Genomic DNA, 9,861 nt, shown 5'->3' with positions numbered 1-9,861 from the left:
GTGTGTGTGTGTATGTATGTATGTATGAGTAAACAGTCAGTCTTACCGTTAGTAGGCCTTATTCACGAAGCTAGTCTATAAGGGGTGTTTAAGGAAATTGCCTATAAAATGGCGATTGAATGGGTATACACTCTTACCCACCGCACTCTTGACTAGTGGAGGGTCGTTAGCCGAACGTGTAGGATAGGACAGAAACCTTCCATTATAAGTATAATGAAGTACAAAGTAACTAAATGCTTATACAAGTTCCCAAATCATAGTTACTCTAGGCAAAATGTGAAATTGTATGCTAACCCATGGAATTACACTTTTTACCCTTGTCAAACGTTAGTGGAGCGTGTATGGTTAATCGGCACACTAATTTGGGGATGACATTGGTGGCGAAGGGTGGCTCGATGTTTATCATAGATCAATGGAGCGTGTGTGACTAATCGGCACATTGATTAGGTGATAGTACAATTGGGTGTACCACGTAATTCGTATGGTTATTCACACCTTGTTTGTGATCCTTGGCATCCCAGTCACAAATAGTAGGGCGTAATCGAGATTAAACATGCCATTGAAAAGTTCAATGAATCTCAAAAGATCTAGGAGTTTCAATTAATTTAAAACTTAAACTTCTTTTTCGTTTTTCATGGTGGAAATTGGTAAATCATCATTTACCTACCTTCAAATATTCTACAACTAGATTACGGCATCCCTCTTCTAGGTTGTAGAATATTGTGTTGGATCCTAGCCTTAATAACTCATTTGGGTGTTTTATTAAGGACTCAATCAATTTAACTTGAATTTTCTCCCGTTTTGTAGATGTCTAAATCTTACAATGGTCTTCCCAAATCCTTTGGAACAAGCTTTACAAATGAAGATGATGTTCCGAGATACGATCAAGGAAATGAGAGTCATGCTTCACTTCATCCACCTCCTCCAATTGATCTCCCTTACCCACAAGTTCAAAGGCTTGAAAATTTCAATCTCACTCAAGCCCTTTTGGCAAGAAAACATGAAGATGGGAAACCTGTGTGTACACACGTCTTAGAGATGAAGTCACACATTGATAGGTTAAGCATGGTAGGTGTCAAGATTTCAAGTGAAGTGGTTGTTGACTGGGTTCTTCAGTCACTTACTAAATCATATAGTGAGTTCATTAGAGAGTACTATATGATGGATCACGATGTGACCCTCATTAATCTCACCTATTTTCCTATTATTGCTAAATCAGCGATGATTTGGCTCAATGGTCAAGCAAACTTGATTAGTCAATCAAACTCCCATACTTCATTGGACACTCGCAACATTGAAAGTCCATAAAGGACTGAGCATGAGATTGTCCCATGTAATGTGCCAAGGGAGTCCATTTGCTTTTATTTCCAAGAGAAGGGACATTGGAGACGAAGCTGCCCTATTTACCTAAAAGATCTAATAGATGGGAGAGTCAAGACGTATGGCTCCACTTCAAGTAAAATCCATTATCTAACTCTTTTAAGTTCCTATTCTAGATTCTTAATACATGATGTGATAAGATTACATTTTGATGTTTTGTAGGATCGAAGAAAAGAGAGGAAGCTTAAGGGAAGAAGTGAGCTTAATCTAATCGTGAAGAAATGGATTTCGATCACATTGCTTGAAGATTGGATTCTTGAGCTGCTTCTTGGAGTTAGGATAGATTGATTAGGAATATGTAACAGCATAGTTTTCAATTGAATTGCATTGTAAGGACAAGTTTTTCCGCAATAAAATAAATTTTGAGTTTTATCTTATTTATTTATCCTTACAATGGTGTGTATGAAAAATTGATGTTTGTGTATTTCTATTATTAGCAAAATGGATTTGATTCTTAATTAGTTTATTTGTGGAAGTGTCGAGAATTTAACAAATAGGGAGAGTTTCTCATCGCCCAAGTTTCAATTGGACAGATACTTGGAATCATACAACTTGGTTACATGATGAATGAGAAATTTCATATTTGGAAACTGGACTAATTCTTTGACAAAGTGTCAAGTGAAGGACTAGGAGATCGAGTACACAAGATTGTACGTTGATCAAGTCCACCACAAGAGTGATAAAGATATTCATCATGATTTGCTAAAGTTTAGTAAATATGGTTATACTTATAATATTGAGTATAATTCTGAGTTGATTGAAAGAGTTTCAATCAATAGCAGAACGACTAAGAAGAATCTAGTAGGCAGAAATATAAAAGTTTCTCTATTCTAAGAAGAAGGGAGAATAACTTTTATTGAGTTTATGATAGGTCTTAATGATTAAGAACCATGTCTCAATTGATCCTCTAAGTGAGTCTTAGTGAAATTGCATGTCTAAGAAGAGGAATCGAGAATTTTATAAATGGTTAAATCAAGAAGTCAGTCATACTTCGTTCCAATATCAAGTGTTAGAGTCAAGATTGTGACTTGAGTGAAAAAGTCTTTAGTAGGTTTATAACACTCAACAAATGTGGAATTTGGAAAAGTTTTCTTATTCTTGCACATTTGAAATTGGTAAGTTGTGATGTCATAGATAAGACAAACACCAACTACGACCAATTATGTGAAGTGTTTTGTCTTGATGAGAACTACACTAACTCTTGAATATTTGTTTTGTCTAGGAAAGTTTCTTGACAAAAGAATCTTATATGTCAAGGAGTCAGTGGGAGTTTTAATGATCTTGAAAAAGGTTTCAAGAACAAATCAAGAATAAACCTTATTAATCATCACTAGCACACGACTTGAGGTTTAAAACCTATCGTGCTGACATTATTGTGTTTCTATGCCATTCCAATTGAGTTAATTATGCATGAAAGTTCTATGAGTTCTCATTTGAATGCATAAAGACAAAGCACCTTGATCGATGGAAAGTACATTGATATGTAAGGATAAGTTGCTAAACTACTTGGAAGACATGGTGGGCACTTGTGTTACCAAAAGCTAGAAATCAAGAAAGTTCAGTCCATATGAGTTTGGACTTGTCGCAAACTTGGTTTTGGCAAATTCACATAGATAGGAACTCATACACCATAAAAATCCAAGTGTCATAAGATTCCCTCCTTCATGAAAATGACTATGAGGAAATGCTTTCACTAAGAGAGATTTTAAGAATATAGCAATTGTGAAAATTGTATTCTCAAATTCGATTATGGTTACAGCATCCCTTTCCATGGTTCAAATTGTGAGATTTGGCAATTAGTCTAAACATTTGGGACTTAGTAACATAAGTTCTGAATTGTTTAGACCACATATGAGCTATCCAAGGCAAAGGTGTATAAGTTTAAGAAGCTTAGATAAAGGCTTATCGAAGCATCTGGTATTAGAAATATGAACTTCAGAAATTCAATAGGCGTTGTTTTCTGGAAGTTCAGCTGTTTTCTGAATACATATCAAAGCTAGTGGGAGCATAAGTGTTATGCTTATATGATAATAATCATCATGAAAGTGGGAGCATAAGTGTTATGCTTGTATGATTATTATGGTAAGTATTGCAAGTTAGCAATATTAATTATAAAAAAAACAAAGATTCAATTTGCAAAGTTGCATGGGTTGAAAAGTTCTTTTGCTATAATTAAGGGAGATAATATTATACTTCGTTTCAAAATCTAAAGCTTAGATTGGGAAATTTTAATAAATATAGTCAAAGGATACATAGTGTGTTCTTAAATTTTGATTATGATTACGGCATCCCTCTTCATAGTTCGAATTGTGAGAACGTGACACATAAAATATTATGGCAGAAGATTGATAAAGTATCATATCTTTATGTACGACATTATGCATCGTGTCCCATACGCTTCGGGTATAGGATCGATTGCAAATGCTATAATATTTGACCATTCTAAAATTTTCCAAATGTCTGGCGCATTAAGAGGGAAAAAGGACTAGAATCGATTTTGACTAAAATAATTAAACAACTATCAAAGGACTATCCAAAGTTCGCTGAGGTTTGGTGGCTTGTGAGTAGTTGGAAGTATGGTATTGGATGGACCATATCGACATTATTTTGAATAGATAAGATTCTATTAAGAATGAGTTGTCATATGGAAAATATGGAAATGTTTCCATATTGGGAGTTGTATATTGAGAGTCTATGTCTAGATTAGAAAATTTTATGCAAGAAGGACGTTCAAAGGAATGTACTTTGAATGTGAGACTTCGCGTCTATGGAATTGTCTTGTAACAATTTCCAATAGAGTACTTTGTAATTTCGTTGGTCCAGTCTTGGTGACTTTTGTGTTATGACTTTGCGAAAGGATCGTTGCATTAAATGTTAGAATCTAGCATATTCTAGTAGTGGCAAGAACCTTGTGTTCTAACACTAATGATAAGGATTAGGAATTGTGAAATGAGCATCATTGGAAAGGTTTTCAATTGACCTATTTCACAAAGTAAGGACCATAGGAAACATAGTGTGCATGCTTTGTGCATGGGACACCTATTGTTGTAATTTGAGTAATAAGTTGATTTTCTGAAACAGTAAACAATGAATAATGAGTAATCAATATGGTGTTTAAACAAAAGTGTTTTATTTACTCCCACAAGTTTGGGGCCATATAGGACTAAGTATTATTATTGTGTTTCAGTTTGCATGTTTTGACTTCCAGAATAACTGGGTTATTCGAACCTCCATAGTCGGTCATACGTTGGAAGTAGGTATGAAGGAAGACTGTTATGAAGAGTCTGTAGATTGTCTGAAGAGTTTAGACATAACACAAGTTTGCTACAGGGTTCATGAGTGCTTTGATGAGATTAGAGTATTGGATTAAACCCACGCTCACTTGGATCACTTCAGGGTTTTATCATGAGTGATTAGTGAGACGATAATATTGTATATATTCTTGAAACCAAGACGTGTGAGCTGTTATTTGTTGGTCGGTTGCATATTGATAATAAGTAAACGCACCAGTAGCTTGGTGTTATAAAACTTATTGTTGTGTGTGATTCGATCAGTAAATGCAAGCGAGCATTTGAGTTGAGGTTTATCCATTCATTTTACCCAAAGTGGGATAAAAGCGATATTTGTGGGCCTCTCGATGATTTAGTGATGACACCTAAGTGCTTGGCCAAGCTGGGACTAAGTTGATGTGTTCAATAGTAGTCTATTGTCAGTCGTCATAAATCGGAATTCGGGAAACAGTATAGAGAGAATGATTGAAATTCATGTCTTGTGTCTATACGATATCTTGAGAATTGAAGAATATATAATCCCTTATCTAAAGGACACGCGTATCTGATAAGATCAGAGTTGACAACGACTTTTAAAAGCTACGATTGTTGATCAGGTTCTGAAGTCATACGAAAAATAGTTATTAGACTTATCCAAGTGGGAGACTATTGGATTAGTGTCTAAGTCCATAACTATTTTGGTATGTACTTGACCCAATTATGAGCATGGTCCTTTTGGGTTGCCTTCACCATAGCAATATGTAGGATGAATTAAGGAGAGAAAGGTTTAATTATGATTTATTAATATAGTATGAGAATAATATATTAAAGGAGAAATTATATTGTTTAATTAATATTAGTCAAGAATTAATTGATAATTAATTTTGTGGCTAAAAGAGATTAATTAAACTTAAGGGACTGGAATTGTAATTATAAGATAATTGCAAGAGTGGGCTAATGGACTCCATAGAGTGGAGTGGACGAAATTTATGGGGAAGCTCATAAGATTTCGTCCATGACTCTAATGAAAGGGATCCATGGGTTGCTTAGGGCTTAAGCAGCCAGATTAGGGTTTCCTGGTTGTAAACCCTAATAGCCTACATGTATATAAAGTGCCCCTATGCCCCAAAAACGTGGACAAGAGTTCCTTTAGGGTTTCTAGATGTTTTGGGCAGCCTCCTCTCTTCTCCTCTTCATCCAAATTGCTTAGTGGTGTTTGTGACTCTATTAGAGGTGCAGCACTTGAGGCACTAAGCTTTCTGAAGCTAAGGATTGATTGTTATTGCTAAATAACAATCTAAGGTCAGATCTAAACCCTATTTTATATTAATATGATTAATTGTATGCTAGATGTAGGATTTATAGCTTTGGATATTCAATTGCATGTTCATTAAACAAACTAGATCCAAAAGCTATTAGGGTTTGCATGTACACCATAGGAATGATGTTTGCACAAAACTCATCAGAACGTTATTTAAACTAATGAATATTAAAAACATGAAATATAATACAAAAAAATAATAAAAATTAATATAAAAGATTCATAATATGACATTTGAAAAAAATCCACAAGCTTAAACCTTACTTTCCTCAAGTAATAATAATAAAAATTTAACGGTATAAATAGAATAGAAAGATGTAGATAACATAAAAATGAACTTCAAATAAAAAAAACTAAAAATTATGGAAACTCAAACATTTTACTCTTTTTTTTTCACATGATAAGACTTTTGATCAAGAAAACCCCAATAAAATCATTATCTAGACAACAATCTCAATATATTTTATGTATCCCATATTTCCAATGTCACAAAGATGTTCAACATTGTAAATTGTTAAAGTAACCATAAATTTTATTTAAATTATATGCCTTAATTTACTTTGCTCACAAAAATAGCATACTTAAGAATCTCACGCCTTTTTGACTCATTCATAAAAATCAAACTTAACCTATCTTTAGAGACCTTGTCATGTCAAGCTAATAAGCTCTCTAAATAAACAATCTCAAACACCCCCTTAAGATTGACACCGTTATTTACTAGATTATCTTATTCTTTATCTAAAAAAATTATTTCACTGAATTAAAAAGAAAAAAAAAAAAAAAAAAAAAGTCGTTTGCTATAACTAGAGCCAAGTACACTAGTTCTTGTTTAACCATATAGTTTCCTAGTTTATTATAGGAAAACATTTGAACAAAAAAAATACTTGGAATAAAGTTGTCATTTCACAAGATAAACCAACATGAACTCGTGGTACGATTCCCCCATTCATTGAACAATGAGTTGTACCCAAAGCCTTAATGTTGTACTACATGTCGGTAGGTATGTAGTAATTCACACAGAGTGATTATTCAACATCCGAAAAGGGCTTATGAACTTGATACTATCTAATAAACCCTCCAAATGATCCAACAATAATGTCCAACTCAGCGGCTTTTGCCTTTTTTTTTCTAATATTAAGTCCTTATAGTTAAAGTCCTTGAATGGTATTGGTAACCATATTTATATATTAGAAAAATGTTCTATATATAATGTTTGTTTCTTTTTTATTGTAAATAAACAATGAGACAAAATGACTAGTTTACTTTTACATTCCAGAAAACAAATTTTACAAAAAGACTAAATGGTTTGTTTACTTTTACATTCCAAAAAACAAATTTCACATTATTCATTGATTTTAACGACATTGTCAAAGTTAACATAAGAGTTGGTAGGGTAAATATATATATATATATATATATATATATATATATATATATATATATATATATATATATATATATATATATATATATATATATATATATATATATATATATATATATATATATATATATATATATATATATATATAAGTAGATAGAGTGTTAAAAGGTTTTTTGATAGTTTTTGTTGAGTCAAATACAACCTTACATTTTGTCTTGCTAATAGAGGTTATATGAACACCTCTGTAACTTAATCAAAAGATTTTAATTGTGATACTAAACGGTGGCTTAACCCATTAAGTTATTTTGAATAGTTTAAGTTATTTAAAAAAAATAATAAAATAAAATAAAATAAAAAATCATGTATATCAAAGTTTTGGTAAAGTAAGAACACGGTACTATGCGAAATTACAGGGTTACCCCTATTGAATCTAAACCGAGCTAAAGAATTTAGCATCTTAATGAACGAAAATAGATACTACTCGAAAGCAATGACAACAGGAAGAGAAATTGATGTAGTACCCAACTGAATCTTGAATTATTTTTGCCTCTTATAATTATGTCACTAAAATGTGGGTTACACTTTTAGTCCCTAAGTATAGTTAACTTTTACATTTTTAGTCCTTAATTCAGGTTCTTGTAACATTTTTAGTCATTTTTCCAAGTAAAATGGCTATTTTTATACTTAAATATAGCTTATTTTTGCAATTTTGGTCATAGAAAGTTTTCTCTTGCAATTTTGATCGGCTATTGTAACCTAATGTATGTTCCGATTAAAATGATTATTTCTAGTTCCTAGCTGATTTTTGTAATTTTGGACCGAAAAATATAGTCATTTACTTGCAATAGGAACCAAAATTGTTACTAAAACATCAAATACATACCTAATTCGCAAGAGAAATTTGGGACGAAAAATGAAAAAATCAACTAAACTCTAGGCAAAAAAAAAATGTAATGTATTCTTCAATAACCAACCAAATGAACCAATAACTGAACTTCTTTCAGAAATTAAATAAATAAATAATGGAATGCAGCCATGCAGGGAAGTAGTACATGAAATTAAATATTAATAGTATTCATATAGCAAAAAGCAACCATATCGATAAGATAAAAACATCATTTCCATATGATAAAAGATCCAACTTAACTCTATGAAAACAGAAAGTACGAGAAGCCAATGTCATAGAACATGTGGAAATTGCCAGTTATACAACGTTTGCAGTTACCTTGTTCATGGTACATGGGTCCACTCAACTACTCTTATATATTAGAATCAAATAACCCATGGAAATTTTAATGATTGGTCGATTTCCCGAAACATATATGTGAATCCAGCAAAGTTTTGGTCAGTTTTTAACATTATTGGCTATGGGATTTGATGTGTTTCAGCTTCAGTCCCCACATAGTACAGATATTTCATAATGTGTGAATATAAACATTATAAGGAATAAATAGGAGAATAGTACATACCTATAGTTTTAAACTACGTACAAAGATGTGAAACCACCACACATTTTCTCATGGCCCCTACTTTTTCTTATGGACGGAATTACCCTTACCCATGAACTAGTGAAAATCCAATCAGTTTAAAGAAAAATATACGTTATTTATTTACAAAGTGTTTATTCGACAAATAAAAGGACTAGTTCTCCATTTGAGTTTGTCCATTTCGATGTTTGGGTCCTTATCGTGTGTGATTCGTATATTTTTGTAACTTTTGTTGATTATCTAGAGCCACCTATTTTACTTGATGAAAACAACGTAAATAAAAAGTTGTTACGAGTTGTTTAGCTATTTAAGGGGTTGTTTTATTACTTTATAGTTGATGATTGAGTTTGATTGATTCAAGGCCTGATTGAGTCTGACTCAATCTCTTTTTAGACAAGGTATGAGGCATATAAGAGAGACTTCTAATTGTAATATCAAATAGTCTGCGTGCAAACATATAATATGACTGAATCAAAGGCTCTTAATTGTTTGAATGTATTTTGTGTTAGACTCGATTTAAGATTATTGTTTTAACTTTGAGAAGTTATAAATTTATAATGCATAAGAATTCTCCTAAGACTATGATTTTAATATTGAGGAATTTCGAAATTGAGTTATAGGAAATCTGGATCACAAATGGGAATCGTGTGATATACTTTTCTTGTTTGATATTTCGACCCTAATTACCTTGGGTATTACAAAATCCAAACTAGGATAATTCCTGAAAGAACGATTCTGATTTTAGGCACAAAACACAGAATCAATTTTGAGAGAGAATAAAGAAGAAAGCGTCCTTTCAGTTTTCTGTGTTTCAACGAAGTCATTCTATTTCCCGGACTTATCCACACAACGGATAAAACGAGAACAGTTTTCAACTTTCAGAAAATACGAATTAATCCTTCAATTTGCATCTTTAAAGCGGGACCTCCGACTTGACACGGTAGATCAAGGTTCGATACTAACAATGTTTAGTAAATACAAGTGTGCACTCCCACACTTCCTAACTTGTATTATAACTAA

Source organism: Lactuca saligna, chromosome 6, assembly GCF_052625555.1.
Source record: "Lactuca saligna cultivar CGN05327 chromosome 6, ASM5262555v1, whole genome shotgun sequence".
NCBI lineage: Eukaryota > Viridiplantae > Streptophyta > Magnoliopsida > Asterales > Asteraceae > Lactuca > Lactuca saligna.
The sequence above is the reverse complement of the archived record's forward strand: the minus strand, read 5'-3'. Positions refer to the sequence as shown.